Source organism: Pteropus alecto, unplaced genomic scaffold (assembly GCF_000325575.1).
Source record: "Pteropus alecto unplaced genomic scaffold, ASM32557v1 scaffold24, whole genome shotgun sequence".
Classification (NCBI taxonomy): Eukaryota; Metazoa; Chordata; class Mammalia; order Chiroptera; family Pteropodidae; genus Pteropus; species Pteropus alecto.
The window spans coordinates 6,042,422-6,059,145 of record NW_006439192.1 but is presented as its reverse complement, the minus strand read 5'-3'; the positions used below and the strand labels follow the sequence as shown (position 1 = coordinate 6,059,145).

At 36.2% G+C, this 16,724-nt stretch overlaps 1 pseudogene; it reads left to right on the top strand.

Annotated features, from left to right (window-relative positions):
- The first annotated feature begins 7,828 nt into the window (after positions 1 to 7,828).
- Positions 7,829 to 16,332, top strand: LOC102881215 (annotated as a pseudogene).
- Positions 16,333 to 16,724: the final 392 nt, after the last annotated feature.

Genomic DNA, 16,724 nt, shown 5'->3' with positions numbered 1-16,724 from the left:
ATATCTTCCATTCTTGTTCTATTGGCCAGCAGTCAGTAGCATGGCCACACTTAACAGCAAAGGAGTCTGCAAATGTGATCTAGCTTATGCCTAGTAGGAAAATTAGACCAGTTATGAGAGCACATAGCAGTCTCCATCACAGTCAGTAACAGATCACAGAACATGACATCATTTGGATGCTCTTTACAGTGGACTACTTCACTTTTGCTAGTAGTCATTCCTAGACCCAATTTTAAATTTAGTTTGTTTAATTCCTCAGCATAGGGAGTATCCTTAGAAGAGAGGGCATATTCATAAATTCCATTTATTCACCATCTAGCAAGTTATTTTAAAAGTCACAACTTCTCTCAAGAGGATTTAAGAAAGAGCCAGATAACAGAGACACAAAATGAGCTTTGACCATATCTGGAAATTTGAATTCTAACAAGGATACCTTTATGCCATAAGTTTGTCATTACTCTATTAAATTTTATGATAATTTAACACAGATTCTAGCAAAGTATTTTGCCCAGTTCTGTGATTTGTAGATAGTAGCACTAGTAGGTGAGAGGGGAAAAAGCTCCCATTTTCCATTTCAATCTCACCCACTTGCTGCTAAAGAATATGGAGAGACTCCATAAATGTAGCCACAAAGCACCTGGTCCAATGCATTTCTTGCTTTTCCTGGGTTTCAGCATTCCCTGCACTCCTCTCAAGCTGAAGTGTTTCCTCCCTGTGCTCTCTCCTTTCCAGTTTCAGGTCTCATGCAGGTGTGTGTAATTTTACCCAAAGCTTTCTCTAAACAGAACTTTCTCCTAATTTGTGACTTGCCAACCTCGTGTTTCCTTTTCACTGGCTTTTAAAGAGCTTTGGGACTCAAAGAATGAAAGCAACGTATTCGGAAGTAGGGTAGCAAGCCAAGGAAGAGGATGAATAGTTCAAGTATATATTTTAAGTATTTTTCAGGAGGAACTACCTTGTCTTTACCATAAGGAAGACCATTTTAATTTTCACTAGCCTCAGGCAGCATGGTATCTGATTATCTACAAAGTCAGAAAAGATTTAAGATATATGGCCTTTTTGTTTTTACTGTAGAGCTCTGAGTCCTACTCTGGCAATTATTCTCTGTCATAAAGGTAAAGGAGGAGAGGACATTTCCCTCTGTCACTCTGTGCAGAGCAAAGGTAGTCTCCATTTGCTCTTGGGACTCTGCTTCTTATGGGGTCTGTCAAGCTCTCTCAGTTTTGACTGACTGAAATTATAACATTACTTATGATTATGATTATGACTATTATTAGAAACAACAACGCTCTCAAATCCTTTTCATTATTTTTTTCATAAGTTTTAGGATTTAGTCTTCTTGTTGCAAACTCTGATGTTAAAATCACATTTACCTTGAAGCTTTCATCAAATTTTCAGAACATCTCTATTATTTTTAACCCACTGCCAGTGACGTATCCTCTGGCTTGCCACGTTGAGACTAGAGGAAGAAAAGTGTCAGTACTTCTAGGTGGAGTGCAATTTTGCCATTTATGTTTTCATCCAAATTAGGAAGAACAGTCTACTGGGTACTGGAAGGTTAAAGAACCTTAACACCTTGATGCTTGGAGTGAAACTTTTTCCTGCTCGCTGTCCTTTTCTAACTGGCTAGAATTGTGAAACAGACAAAATTTGTCTTTGGTCTTCATCCCCAGCCATTTTATGGCCCATCACATTGTCTTTTGATTGTTTACACTTCTCCCCACAACCTATTACTCAGTTCCCTCAAGCTCAACCTGTCCTCTCCCTAAAACATCAGTCTCTATCCACTTATTGAGCCCCCACTGTATGTCAGACATGTTTCCTTGTAAGGATATAAAGATGATCCCTATCATCTCTAATTTTCAAGACCAGAAGTCTAATAAGAGGAAGAACAGACTCTGAAATGATTAACTACAAGGTATCAAGAGCTAATTTCAAGGTACAATGTGAGCACAGAAGCTAGTACAAATAATGCTGCCTGGTAGCCTGGAGGAGGTATTTCAGAGTGGAGATGGCTGTGCGAGGTACTTAAAGATGAATTAGAAAAGCAGAAAATGATACCCTGATCAAGAGAACAGCATATTTAAGTGTATACAGGAAGAGGATAAAATACTCAAGGTAAAAGTCTAGAACTCTATCTTCTAATAAACCCCAAACAAAAAAGTTTTCTTTAATATAGACCAGTGATTCTCAGTATTATTTTATAGCGGTACATATCTGAGAAATATGTTGGCTGGCATTGGCAAAAGTAACTGATTTGTAGCATATCAGAGTATATCTGCATTTCTATAGGAAGAAGAATCATTGGTTATGGTTTAGAAAAGTTCCCAGGAGTGATATTGACATACTCTGGTTAAAAAATCATTGGAATGAATGCTCCCAGGCTAGGGTGAACACTATGTCTTACCTTTTCTTGTTAAATTTATATATATATAAATTTACTGTGTAAAATAGTTAAAAATTTTTAAACAGTAAAAGTAGACATCTTTTTAGGAGGGAGATAAATAGAGATAGGTAGATAGTCTCATACTATTTAAAATATACCCTTATAAATAAATAATGGCTTTATTAGCAATCACTTGAAGAATTACTTTTTTAAAAGACATACCTCCAAAATCCATACCTTTAAATAGTTCACTTAAAAAACCTGTAGCATGAACAATGGGAATTGACAATCATTTAAGGTGTTATTATAATCCTAAAAAAGTAGTGGATTGGCAGAAACAATATTCCAGAAGACTCAGTTTAATATTGTTCTCAATTGAAATAAAGATTTTCTTCCATTTGTTTCAACTCTGTATAAAAAAAAAAATTCACATCTTCCCCAGGAGACTCGTTACCATATGGAAAAGCTGGGGCAGAGGGAATAGGTAGAACAGGACAGATGAAGATATTCCAAAATATGAAGGTCTCTGGAACAGTCCTTTTTTATGTCTCATGGCACAATGAGTGTAGAAGCTACAAAGTGATCTGGTGGTAAATTTAGAGCCAATAAAAAGGAGATACTTCATAGGGCATGCAGCTTGATTGTGGGAATCAGTGACAGGGAAGGTCAAGGAATTAAATACTAGAGTTGGATTTATACTAGAGCTGACTGTTTTTATGGCCAATACAACATTTATTGGTATGCTAAGATAAGTCTTGTGCTTCATGATGAAGGAGTAAAGATTACCTCTCAAGAGTTGGAAAGGGATTTCTCCCAGAACACCAGAGCATACACAATTATACAATCATTTAGTTTCTTCTCCTTTCTGGAGGTTATTAGAAGTTTGGGTAATGTTTGAGAAACCTATGGGCTCTTAAAGAATGAACATCATTCTGAAATCACATTTTCTCGGGTGCACTGTCCAAATTTTTTCATTTTTAAACAATTTCTCACAAGGCAGAACTTAAATATTAATTCTGTACTTAATTATTTGTGTATTCAAAGGCCAATATCTTAAATTCTCTTCGTTTTCTTCCTTAAAATTGAGATACACATTTTAGAGGTGGATAAATGGTTAGATTAAGCTAAAATTTATAATCTATTGTCCTTGTAGTGTATCCACCAATTCAGTTCTCAATTATTAACGACCATTTTAGAGGGTAGTGTTATTGTGATATCAGGTTGACAATCTGCAATACCAGTAAGTCAGTATTTGGGGAAGGCACAATCAATTTATAGTTTAGATTTTCACAAAGAGATTACAGAGTATCATCGCTTGGTTAATTATTGATTACTTATTTTTAGTTTTGTTTCAGAGTTTGAGTTAACTGGATTAGAGATAGTTTAAGGTTAAAGAGGTACAATAGGATAGCCACTAATGAGCAGATTAATGTCATGGAAAAAATAATGGGTTCAAATTCTGGCTCTGCCACTTAGTCTCCATGTGACCCTGGCCAATCATTCACTTTCATCATGAAGTGAGGTTATTAAAAGTTAACTTGTAATGTGGTGGTGCAGATTAGACTTAATAAATGGTATTCAATAGGAATAATTTTGTTCCCCAGGGATGATTTTATAATGCCCGAAGGCATTTTTGGTAGTCACTACTAGAGGAGGAGGTGCTACTGGCATCTAATGGGTAGAAGCTAGGGATGATAGTAAATCTACAATTAACAGAACAGCCTCTCATCAAAACCCAACAAAATGTCAAAAGTGATGAGTTTGAGAAAACTTGGATTTAATTTATGTAAAATGAGTAGAATTATACCTGGCAGAAATAAGGAATGTTCATTAACTGTTATAGACTGAATTGTGTTCCTCAAAATTTATATATTGAAGCTCTAGCCCTAGTACCCCAGATTACAACTATATTTGGAGATAAAGTCTTTAAAGAGGTAATTAAATTAAAATAATGTCTTTAGGGTGGGCCCTAATCCAATAATACTGGAGATTAGAACACAGAGAGAGACACTAGAGTCACTCATTCACAAAGGAAAGACTGTGTGAAGGCACCATGAGAAGGTGGCCACCTATAAGCCATGGAAAGAGGCCTCGGAAGGAACCAAAACTGTTGACACAATGATCTTGGAATTCTATCATCTAAAACTGTGAGAAAGTAAATTTCTGTTGTTTAAATCAAATAGTCTGTGGAATTTTGTTATGGTAGCCCTAATAGGCTAATGTAGTAACAGCTATTATATCATTATTAAAAAATAAGTATTTGATATTAAAAAAAAAATTACCACAAAACTCAAAACTAGAATATTAACTCTATCTTGGTATTCTGATAGTTTGTAGCCATACTAGAAAAAGAATAACTTAAGATGGAAAGAGCAAATAAAAAAAGGAAATGCTTAGCCCATGGACGTGTCAAAGTTTAGCTTTAGAAGGGATCAGCAGTAAGACTTTACCAAAACAGAGTTTACACAGGTAATGATCTTTGAGTATTTACTTATATTACTTGGGCCCAAACTGACACCGTGAACCTTATAAGTGTCTGCTGATGTCACAGATTCCTGAGTGAGATCTGCACAGGACCGAAATAAATATTCTTATTAAAAGCTGATTTTCTGGTTCCAAGCACTGTGGAATCCTAAACCTGATGCGCCTGGCTGAGCATGTGCTGGGTATGATGATTCTTTGTGCAATTCTAAAACCCTTCACCAAAAACAGATCTCTTTATACTCTTATTCCAGAGCTCATACCTCCATTTGGAATACTAAGGTCATACTCCTTTGATGATGAAAAGCCAGAAAAGGCACTGAATATTCCTCCAGAAACCTAGAGCAAAAATTGTTTGACCAATGTTCCCATAAACATTCTTGTCAGGCCTTCTCTTAACTTGTTCTTTCCAAAAGGAAGTTGATCTCGAACATCAGGTATAAGCAGGGAGAATGTCACTATTAGTGAACATTAGGTGCTATCTATATAAGAATGAAGCATTGCTGCTGTCACCATGTGCTGTACTCAATTAGAAGAAAATGATAATTATGTCAATCCACAGTTCAATAGGAGAACATAAAACTTGTGCAAATCTCACTCCTATTTTACTGGAGACGGTGAGGAGAGACCATTAAGGGCAATACCGAGGCTAACCATATGGCAATTTATGAGAATTTTAAAAAGGCATACCTTTTGGTAGGCACATGGACCATTCACACTCTTATTAAAAGTTGACTCTTTTAAACTTTGGGAAAAGACAGCACTTTATTCCAGCGGGCAGAGCCCAGCAAGGCAGGCTTTTTAAACTTCAGCCCTAGAAGTTCCTTCCTCTAAGTGTTCTTGTGCAATGAATCAGAATGCTGAAATAGTTTATATCAAATATTGCTTAAAACTCTTACACTCTTGGTTTATCAGCAAAGAAATTGAGGTCTAGACAAGTAAAGTGATACACCAACTTCAAACAACTAGTTAGTCATGCAGGGGCCTCAGGATGCAAATGTTCTGATTTTCAGGACATGGCTCTTCCCACCCTACCATGAACAAGGCCATTACCCTAGAAGATCTTCCCAAGGGAGACTCAAGAGATAATGAACCACTAAAATTACATCTATTCTAGAATATTCATTATTTTCTTGTTCTCATCTTCTTAAATATATGTTTTTTGGACCCTCTCCTCCTACTACCTCCAGACTCCACTGTAGTCATGAAGACTGAATACCAAGAAATATTTTTAATATAAAATAAATCCATAGTATAGATTACTATTTAGGTTTTACTTAAGAAGATGAAAATATTTAGTTTTAGTCTTTACCAAATCTAGCAAATCTCAAATTTTTTTTAAATAAGAGAACACTGGAATAAATTAAATAGATGTGGCAATAAAGTAAAAAAAAATATATTGGAGATGGAAGAATAAAGTTACTAGAATTTGACAACAGAATTTAACAGAATTTGACAACTATGAAAAATAGATAAATATGTCAAGTAAGATGAAAAAAATTAAAGATATGGGGTCACACAAATCCTGATCCAAGACTGAGTTTGCCTACTTGGACAAGCTACTTAGTCTCTCTAAACCTCAGTTTCTTCAACTCTAAAATGGAAAAATGATATTTAGCTTACTGGGTTCTTGTAAAAATTTGTTAAAATGTACATAAATTACCTAAAATGTTATAGGTACTGATGTTATAGGTACCATGCTATTGAGTAGCATGTAGATTGCAAAAAAAAAATGGCCCCTCTTTGTATTCACACCCTTTGAGAGGTAATGTTCTATCTCCTATTAAACCATAGAGTCTAATTTCCCACCTGGTAAATTAAACCTTAGCCAATGACTTGCTTTGGGCTAATAAATGTTGCTCCAGTTCCAAGTCAAGTTCTTTGCTTGCTTTCTTGGACCCTTGTGACCACATGTAAACATCCCTAGGCAAGCCTTCTGGAAGATGAGAAAAATATAGCCTAGTTATCACCATCTCTCCATCCAACAGCCAGACAACCCTAGTAGCAGCACGTCCTAGCTGACATGCCTCTGATTGCATAGGCAGCCCTACCATGGCCAGAAGAAACACTAGATAAAAGCTTAAATTTCCAACTTACAGAAATGTTAACTAAATAAATACATGTTGGTTTAATCCATTATGTTTTGAGATTATCAAGTATGCTGAAATGAGAAACTGATACACATAGCATTTTTATTAGAGTGTTTAAATGATCAAGAACATTACCTTACGTTTAAGCAGCTCCAGCCACCATAATTTTCTCATACGTGTGAAGATCTGCATAATTTTCTATTTCAGAGTATGGAAGTATCTTTTCACAAAATTTTAAATTTGGCTCTGAAAGTACTGGTTTTGTCCAAAACATCAGCAAATAACTTCAGTAAATGACTACACCAAAGAGCAAGTAGATATGATAGCAAAATAGACTTTAAGTATGTTGTGAAAATACCTCTTTTAAAAAAGATTTTAAGAAGGATTTGGAGGAATTGGGGAATTACCATAGCATGATTTGATGATATTGTCCGGCTTCTAGTTATTAATTATATATTCTCACACACACACACACACACACACACACACACACACACACACACACACACGAGTTACTCTTTCCATTTTCCATTTTCAACAGCATTTTCAAGAGCAGAGGGTAGACTACAGTATTCTTTCACACACACACACACACACACACACACAGAGTTACTCATTCCATTTTCCATTTTCAACAGCATTTTCAAGGGCAGAGGGTAGACTACAGTATTCTTCATCTTTCTTCTCCAGGAAATAGTACCAGCCTCAGGTCACCCATTGTCCCCAAATGCTTTCTGTTTACTTCTAGTGTCAAAAACAAGTTCATTTATGCTACTTAACACTGACCTCTGCATCTTTAGATGAGCTCTGACAGACAGCCTGGCCTCTGTCTCAGATTGAGCCTCCATGAGGAAGCTGTGCTGTTGTCCCCATGCCAAATGTCTGCTTACTGGGCAAACTGGGTATGGTTTGCAAACAAACAGAAGATGGAGACTCTCGAAAGCAGTTTGCTTTGGCTCTTGCTGGGAAACAAGCGTCCAGACATCACAGAGGATTGAAAAATCAAGTCACATGTCATGGAAACTTGAATAGAGGCAACTGTTGCTTTTTATATCTGTTTATAGATTTTTTTTTTCTGTGGAAATATTTTTCAAGAGCAGCAGGCATGAAGAAGTTTGGCAGAAGAGAAAGTTTCTTATTTCTTTTCAGTGAATTGCTCCTGGATATACCTTTGGCTAGATGCTGGACCAAAGACCCCATCAGTTTCACCTTAGGTTTTGATAAAAAAAAATTGAGGTATGAAAAAGAGTATGGTCATCTCAAACTCAAATCCAAGTGATGTACACAAGAGAGATCAAAGAGAACAATTTTCCCCAAATTATTCTACATAGTTATGATATTTCAATAAAAATTAAATTATATTTACTTTGAGGGGCAAAAATAAAAGATCAGCAAATTAAAGAATTTTAGATATTGAATAGACCATAAAGATCTCAGCATTTTACAAATAAAGAAACTGAGATCCAAATAGTTGAAGCTGCCAAGCAAGTACCCTCACCCAGAAAAGCAGGTAAATTTAAAGATGTGGTGTTGGACAGTTATTATGCAAATTGGAAGACAGCAAATTAATTTTTCAATTATTTTCTTAGATAAATTGGCAATGTTACATCCTGAGTTATAGAAATAACAGCTTAATTTTCTGCCTTCACCAATTTTTCATTTTTATCAACAACTATTCTGAATATTCACTCTCTAATTCTAAATTAATAATCTATTTATGCAGAAACCAAGCCTCCACCCCATAAAGAAATGTGTGTGTGTGTGTGTGTGTCTGTGTGTGTGTGTGTGTGTGTGACTAGTCTCTGTTCTCAGGCTTTAAAGTTTAAATTCTTCAATAATTAAAAATATTAACTCATCTACTTTCAATATCAGCCAATATTATCATTTCCTTAAAAGCTACATAAGACTATGCATAGTAGTTTTTTTTTTTTTCCTAAATCCATAAAATGAGCACAGAATGGCTGCAGATTAGTATTTTTCCAGAACTGATCCTCACAGGGATCTACAAGGCCCTATGTGTTCTAGCTTTTGCTGACATATCCAGTCCTATTCCTTGCCACTGTACTCTAGCCACCCATATTTCAGTGTCTCAAATCCATCAAGCTCAAGACTCAGGGCCTTCACACTTGCTTCCCACAACCCAGAAATTTCTTCCCTACTCACATTAGGAGAAGGGTTTCTTCTCATTCTTTAGGTGTCAGCTTGTATATCTTCTCCTCAGAATAGCTTCCTAAGATAGATCTATCTAAATCTTCCCTGCCTAATATCTTCTACCATAGCAATCTTCTACTTTACTTTTAAGCCCTTAAAACAGTTGGTTCTCAACTGGGAGCGATTTTGTCCTCCAGAATACATTTGGCAATGTCTGCAGACAATTCTGGGAACAGGGGAGGACATGCTACTGGCATGTAGTAGGTAGAGGCCAGGGATGCTGCTAAATTTCCTACAATGCACAGGACAGCTCTCACAACAAAAAGTCATCTGCCTCAAAGTATCAATAGTGCCGAGGTTGAGCGAAAACGTGTTGGAGGAGGTTATTGAGAAGGCATGACATTGGTTGACCCTTGAGCTAGACCTGCACAATTAGAAGTAGCTCCTTACCCCCACTTTTGTCCTTGGAGCTTACTTTTTGCCTACTATTCCCACAGTGGGAGCCACTTTCAGGGACACAGCCTTGAGAGAGTAATGTGTTGTTGAGACCATGTGGATGGTATACATGACTGAACCCCATTAAGTCCTGTATATAAACTTTTAAGATTCTAGAGGGTGGTGCAGAGATCTACTCATTTTGTAATATCCATGACAAGCCTCCTATGTAAGTTTCCTTGCTTATTAAGCCTTACCACCTGCCAGTCTGGAGTGGTCTGCTTTTTTCTTTCGTTTCTTCTTGCCCTCCACTAATGGGGCCAGTTTCAGATTTCACCTGGGAAGCTCACCTGGAAGCGAACTACAACTGGTGAGCCAGACAGGAGACTAAAAGAATGGGACTTGGGGAAGAGGCATCTGTGAATGGAATCTTGGGTTGCCATCAACCTCTATAAAGGGAGGAGTGGTCTATATGGTGGATGCTTGTGGACTGCTTCATGAGTATGGAGATATATACCCCCAAATTGCTGGCTGCTCTAAGGTGCTTCTATGAGGAACTGCACATAGCATTCACTTCAGCAAATATTGCAACACTCTAAAAGCAAATGAGGATGCCACTGTTAAACCATCTGCGTGGCAGACTCCTATTTCTTGTGGTCACCTGACACCCTACATATGATGTGATCCCATGAAAGTAGGAAAAAAGTGAGAATGACTCACCAAATTGCTGGCTGCTCTAAGGTGCTTCTATGAGGAACTGTACATAGCATTCACTTCAGCAAATATTGCAACACTCTAAAAGCAAATGAGGATGCCACTGTTAAACCATCTGCGTGTCAGACTCCTATTTCTTGTGGTCACCTGACACCCTACATATGATGTGATCCCATGAAAGTAGGCAAAAAGTGAGAATGACTCCATATATAATTTTTTTCTTGCCCTGGATAAAATATATATTATGGAACATTCTAATATTTTCTTCCTATACTCCAGGGGATCATCTTCCACAATTCAGAAAGTATGTATACCCCTCTTTGGGCATCACTGACTTAGAGAACAGACAAGCTGGCCAGTGTGCCCTTTGACTAAGAATGCAGATTCTGAGCGGGCAGAGCTTAGAGAAAGCACAGTCCTAGGGTTGATTTGGAATGTCTTATATCATGAGGTATATCTATTTTCAGCTCTTTGAGGATACACAATATTTTCTCTTTCTTTCTGATACTGTGAAACCTAGCCTAAAAAGAACTCAATTAATACTCCTTAAATGAATGAATAAATGACTACGTGGAAAGAAAAGGTATTATGAAATAGCTTATCAGTGATAGAAAAAGGAACAAAACTATATCATGTGAAGGTAGTAAAACCTAGTATGATGATCATCAGACTTTAGTCACAAGCAGAAGTATCTATAGTCAGGAAATTTTGAGGCTCAGGAAAAATACAAACCAATGTAGGGAGACATTTTATTTATATCTATCTATCTTTGTCCAGCTATATGGCTTCCCTAAGTCTAATAGATCATCTCACAAAAGATATTATAAAAAAAAAAAACAACAAAAAGTGTTAATATCTTTATGAACTTCAAGAACTATGATTTTACAAAATAATAGCAAATGAAAAATCATAATAGACTTATTTCCAATAAATTCTGGCCCTAGAATATTTTTATTTTTAGAATTTTTAAACAGTGTCTTTTCTTTTTCCTTTAAAATAAAGTTCTTTAATAGTCTCCATTTGATTGGTTTGTTGCTAATAAATTGACAATACAAGGAGGGGCCAAGGGTATGCTCCCAGGCAAGCTCTTGTGTGTCTAAACTCAGGCAGAAGATGCTGCCCTGGTGCAGGCACCGCCACCCTATGCCCCAAGGGATGGAAGGAAAAGGTCTCCCACCTGTGTCTTCTTACTTGAGATGAAACAATGAACCAATAATTAAGTTCTTGCTCATATGAAGAGTAAATAAACCAATGAACATTCAAATGCTGCTTCTAGTTTAACAATCTTGGGAAAAATGGATCAGTGAGGCAGGCACAATTATTTTTGATGGACAGGAACAGGGCTCAGAACACTAAAAGAACTGAGTCTCAAGTCACAAAATGGAGCTATTATGATTGGCATAATCACATTCTTCTTTATCACATAGTACCTTGAGATTGTGACTTAGAATTTTCACCAAAAATCCAGCACTAATACGTTATAGTCAAGAGGGGTTACTAATCTTCAATCTGCCACCAGCCACCTTTATCTTAAAGGAAAAATGATCCTATAAACAACCTGTCTTAGGGTCAGCATAGGAGAAAAAGGATTATGTGGTTGGCGCCACTTCACATTTGCCCATTGCTACTCTCAAAGAAGCCTCTTTTCCTTGATGTAAGAAGCTGGTATAAAGAGTGCTCAGTGTGACAAGCCAATGTTGATGAGATGAGGAGGAATAAAATAAACATTCATTTTGTCCTTTCATTAATCAAAGACCATTTGAGGCATTAAAGAAACCATTAAATATATCAGCATTTTAAGTACCCTAATAATGCTTTTTTTCTCTTTTGTTTGCAAATATTTATTTATTTTTTTTTTTGCTCAAGCCTCAAGATAAAGAACTCCTTTATATATTTTAAGCTAGAATTTTATTGATCTAGAGGACCTACCATATGAAGGACCGACAGTGTTGCCCATTCAGAGGCTGCTGTACAATGTCCTGACAGAAGCAATTGCCATTAGCACCAGAACAAACTGGTCATGGAACTGATCACATCCCTCTGATGCTGTACTTATATATAAGAATGTTTTATTATCTATGTGTGTTTCATGATCTGATGAAAAATTGTGAGTCTCGTTGGTAACATCTGTGTTATGCACAAAAGACTTAGAGTCTTGATCAATGAGGTATCCACAGTTGCTTTGAAATTCCATACTCAGTAGGTGATTCCTCTTATCTTCCACAAATAGAAATTGTCAAACACAAGATCATTAAAATATATGAAAGATTTGATTCAGTGAACTACCACCTGGAGGAATCAGAATGTGTATTTGAGGAGGAGGGCAGGGAGATCACAGGTAGAAGTTCTTAAATATAAGAAAATGACAGCAATTTCTGGCTTAACCTCTTCAGCTCTGGTTGCTAAGTTACCATGACATACTACTGTGTGCTTTTCAGTTTTTGGTCTTGGTCCTGACAGTTTGACTAATTCTCTGGAGTGCAAAATCTGCACATTGAACATTTAAAAATTACACGCGCACACGCACATGCATACGCATACGCATAAACACACACACACACACACACACATACACATACACCAGCACCCCATTATTGCTTCTGATTTATAAAATCTATTTTATAATTGAATTGACATATGTAGATAGAAACCTAAAATGACACTTCATTTCAGGGAGAGAAAATCCTCTACTATGTGATGTTTCTTAAAATTTTCCTTTAACAATACCACAGTTCACTCTTCCCTAATAGCAGGCATTTAACCCTTAATGTGTACATTTAACCCTTGATTTGACTAAGAAAAATAGAAAAAAAAGACAAGTATTATTTAATGGTTGTCATTGCTTTTTCTTCTTCTGTATGTCTTACTTGCTGTGTGATTGAATTCAAAAGTGTTCATAAATGTTACTGTAAGCTGGCTGACTAGTGGGCTATGAGTTGTCAGCTCTATCTACAAGAAAATATGTCAGTGTCAGTTCACTAGACCAATCATGCCCAAAATCCCAAAGCATTGCATTGAAGATAATGTAAAAAAAAATTTTATTTTTTAAAAAAAGTATACTAAAAAATGGTGTACAAACCATGCTGCTGTCTTATCCTTTAGTATTTTGGTGTATTGGTTATGTAGTCAAAAGTCATATTGCATTCCTTTCCCAGTCTCTGTGTGTACTTCCTTATTTTTGAGACTTTTAAAACAAAAATGAGAACTTAAAACTCTTATTGCTAAAATAAAATGAGATTTTTTCTTAACACTGATAAGAAAGGATTCATAGTAGATATATAGTATGTGAGTAAATTCAGACAAAGCTATTCTAGATGCTAAACACAATTTACCTTTTAGTATCGCTGCTGCACTGTTATCTAAAATCTGGCATCAGACCAGATTTTAGCAGCTAGAGAAGTTAGAATCTAAGGTTCTGCTGATCTGATAGTAAAGAGAAATCTGATTGGTTTAAGTCTTTGCCTTTGTTATCTCCTTTCTGCAGTACGGAATTAGGACTTGGTCACTATTCTGACCAAGGAGGGTTTAGTAAAGTCTGGATTTGTTCTATGAGACTACAAATGTATCTATATGCATTCTTCTTCCTCATTCTTCCCTTTACAATAGCTAAAGGTTTCCTCCGGGTAGCAAAATCCAATTCCTTGTTTGTGTTCTAGATTCCATTCCTTCTCAACTTCCTAGGAATATTACTCTTACAGATTGTTTCTCTTTGGATTGCATCATTAGTTTCTTTCACATCTATTGAATCATTATGATTAATTGATAAACATGTTCTAGAATCTCCCATCTCTTAAAAACTTTGACATCCTGTTCTCCTTGAGACATTGTCCCATTCCTTTGCTTCCTTCAGAGACAAAGATCTTGAAACAATTGTCTACACATGCTATCTCTACTTATCCAATTGCAATGAACTATTTTATCTCCCTTCATTTAAAATTAATTTTCAATTTGATACCTTTTCCCAACTTCCTTTCCTCCTCCTGCAACTACTTTTACTCAAATGAAATTGTACTTGTCAAGATGGCTAATTACCTTTGTATTACAAATTCTGAAAACATATCTTCCTCAATCTCTTAGCAGCTCCAACACAAGTGACTACAACTCCTTCCTTAAAACTTTCTTCCCTTGGCTTTCATATAACTGAACTACACTAGTTTTCTTTTTATCTCACTGTTCTCTCTTTTAGTCTCATTTACTGGCTCCTCTTCTACTCAATTTCTAAATGTTGGAGTTGCCAAGGACTTTCTTTAGTTATCTACTCTCTGTTCTAGGGTTATATGATTCAGTCATAGGTCTTTAAATTCTATGTATATGTTTATGACTCAAAGATTTCTCCAAAAGTATCATATCTAAATATGAACCCTTGATTTCTGTTTCCTTCATAAATTTGTTCCTTTCACAAACTTCTATATCTTAGTAGAAGGTATTGTCACCTATTCAGTTGCTCAAGCAAGAAACCTAAAGAAATCACTTTTTGCTTCCATACTTTATGTACTATATCCAAACTAGTGGTGAGCCCTATTGATTCTACCTCTATAATACTTTTTGAATGTGTCCACTTCTGGTGTGGATATTGTAGTCATCTAAATGGTCTTCTTGTTTCCACTTTTGTTCTATATCCTCTCCATTCTCCATTCCAGAATCATGTTTTCAAAATATATTGCATTACTCCCTATTTAAAATGTCATGTTACTCCCTATTTAAAATTCTTCATTGGCTTCTCACAATATTTAGCATCTATGCCATATTCTTAACCTCACACTACTTCACAAATCAGTTTCTTCTCAACTTAAACAGAAAAAGAATCTCTAACCACCTTAAAGTACTCCTCCCAATTATCTATCACAGCTCGCAGTTTACTCTCTTCATAGTGAGTAACATATCTTTTATAAATATTTCTTTATTTGTCCATTTACTTACTTACTGGATTTCTTCTTGTTAGCCTATATAATCTATGAGAGCAAGGACTATATATTATTTACGATCATATCGCCGGTGTGTAACACAGAGCTTTGTAAATAACATTTGTTGAACAAATAAATAATAATTGTTGTTACAAATAGAAATGGGAAATACTAGGGATGTGAAAAGAATATGAAATGATACGAATCAGCTAGGGGACAAGAGCTTTAGTTGAACATTAAGCCCCTCTTTGATATTCTTTGCTGAGGAAACAATTATCAATTAGAATGGTGAATATGGGCCCATTTCTTTTAGCAGAGAAAGGCATATTACTAGGGCAAAGAGAATCTGTAGAAATATATGCACTTGCATAACCAGGCCTCTTGAACCATTGTGTGTGGCAGAATTAAGAATTTGCGTCTTCATTGAAACTGCTGGTGGAGCCATGACTGACCTCATCAAGTGCAATACTATCATCCTACCAAGCAGACACAGAACTACTCACAAACCATTCAAGTTTATGAAAGTGAGCAGGCCATGACTGATAATAACCTTCTTTGTGCTCATTCAAGTTTATGAAAGTGAGCAGACCATGACCGATAATAACCTTCTTGACAAGTTTGAAATCACAGGCATACCTCCTGCACTTCATGGTGTTCAGACTGAAGTCACTTTTGATGTTGATGCCAGTGGCGTCTTCAGTATCTCTGCTGTGGATAAGTACAGGAAAAGAGAAAAGAGTACCATCACTAACAACAAAAGCTGTCTGAGCAAGGAAGACATCGAGTGCATGGTCCAGGAAGCTGAGAAGTACAAAGTTGAAGGTGAGAAGCAGTGGGACAAGGTGTCTTCTGAGAATTCACTTAAATCCTATACATTCAACATAAAAGCAATGTTGGAGATAAAAAACTTTGAGGCAAAATCAATGATGAGAACAAACAGAAGATTCTTGACAAGTACAATGAAATCATTAATTAGCTTTATAAGAACCAGACTACAGAGAAGAATTTGAATAGCAGCAGAGAGTTGAAAAAAGTCTTCAACCCATCATTATCAAGCTGTACCAGAGTGCAGGAGGCATGCCAGGAAAGATGCTTGGGGGACTTCTCTGATGGTGGAATCCCTCACTCCGGTGGTGCCTTTTCTGAGACCACCATCAAAAATGTTGATTAAGCCAACCTTGAGCTTAGGTGTAACATTGTCCTGCACAAAGTATGGAAAGTCTCTAATTTGTAGCAAATTACATGGCAATTTTAAAGTTGAGCTGCTATATAGTAAATAATTAGGCAACCTCGATACTTGAATATGGAATATGTGCACAGAGAAAGGAAATAACAATGCACTTTATGAGCACTGTTTGGTAAAGTGGAAAATGTGATGTCTTAAATAAAACTGTATTTAAAATTGACACCTTAAAAAATAGTTTGCCTCTTACCCAATCTCATTTTATCATTGAAAAAACACAGCAAAGTATGCGTATTTTCAACAGTACAGAATAATGGTCTAGGTCCTTGACTCTAGAATATAGCAGATTCAGTGAGGAATTCCACATACCATAGCTCAGA